The sequence below is a fragment of the Grammomys surdaster genome, unplaced genomic scaffold (assembly GCF_004785775.1).
Source record: "Grammomys surdaster isolate TR1022 unplaced genomic scaffold, NIH_TR_1.0 125928, whole genome shotgun sequence".
Taxonomy (NCBI): domain Eukaryota; kingdom Metazoa; phylum Chordata; class Mammalia; order Rodentia; family Muridae; genus Grammomys; species Grammomys surdaster.
Window position 1 is genome coordinate 1045617 of NW_021620751.1, and position 1546 is coordinate 1047162.

Below are 1546 nucleotides of genomic sequence, written 5' to 3' on the forward strand. Positions count from 1 at the left end.
ACTCAGGATTCAGTTTCTCCACAGGACAGGAGCAGACCGACTCTGTGTCTGCTCCAGTCCAAGGGACCAGGCAGGGGCCGAAGGGAAGTGGAATTCCGGAGGGGCGGGGTTTGGGTAGCTGCTGTGCCCTGGATGTCCCTGGCTCCCAGATGTATCTCTGGGGCTTAGGGAGTGAGATGGAGTTCTTACCAGCTGCTCTGAGTGCAGTGGCTCCTGGATGACTCAGGATTCAGTTTCTCCACAGGACAGGAGCAGACCAACTCTGTGTCTGCTCCAGTCCCAGGGACCAGGCAGGGGCCGAAGGCCACTTTTTTTAAATAACAATAGAGATGAACATCGCTTGTTGTCTGAATTTGCAAAGAAGCTTTAATACAAGGTTTTAAGACCTGAGCTAATAGCTTGCATTCATTTCTATAAAACTGAAAATGTTCTTGCTGACAGTACATCAGTGTTTCTCAATTATACAAGAAGTCACTGGGTCTGCTTCTTTACTATAGCTTACCTGTTTCCATTCTGTTTATCCTGTTCATTACAAAGGAAGGGGCAAGGAAATAGCAAACCATGTCTCATATTTTACAACTGTTTCACATAATATAGGATCATTCATTAATTGGGTTCCCTGTTACTCTTAGAGCATTCAAATCTGACAAAATTGAATTAATTACACAAAAAATTAATCATTTCATTTTGAAAGTCATAAAAATTACCCTCTGTTAGATTTGAGGACATGAAGAGAATGTGATAACTCAGGCAACTCTTGTGACTAGTCTGTCAAGTGGCTTTCTTTCAGAATCACAAAGACATAACCATAGAATAAAGTCACTGTCAAGAGTTCATGGTTCTTTGTCAGTTAAGTGGTTCTAACATAAAGATCAGAAGTTGCCTTTTTCACTTTTTGCCTTAGGAAAAGAATTGGCTAAGTAGATGCTGGGGAAAAAACAAACAAACAAACAAAAAAGTCGATTCACAAGTGAAGTATCTTGTGAAGGTTGCAAAATTATGAAGTATGTTATACATTTTTATAACTAGCTTAAAATAAGTACAGTTGGAACGTTGTGGAGTCTTTGCTTTGGCTAAGTTAAGAGAGTCTAGTAATAATTACAACAATGAAAATTAAAACTTTCAGAAGTTACTTGTAAATAATGTAAGAGCAAAATTCGTACAAACCTTTGATATTTCTATCTTTGCATATATTTTTTTCAGATACAAACTGATAGAATTTTGTTTCATGTTTTAAGTATGCAAAAATCAAAAATTGGAGGCAGAAGCTTATTTTGGTAGAATTTTCATGAGGATTTTGGTGTTCAAATCATTACATCCACTTAAGAGTACAAAACTCTACACAGACAGGCACACATCGATAATTCCTCAGCCCTCATCTGTTTTCATGTTTGTTCATGGTTTCCTTTCTTATACCCAGCAAAGTCAAGATTTCTAAAACATGTCCATTCCTCCATCAGTGCTTCCATTTCTCATTGTGAGCATCGCTGGTGTGACAGTTAATCAGGGTTTTTCCCATTTCCTGATGGACTGACACTAAGACTTT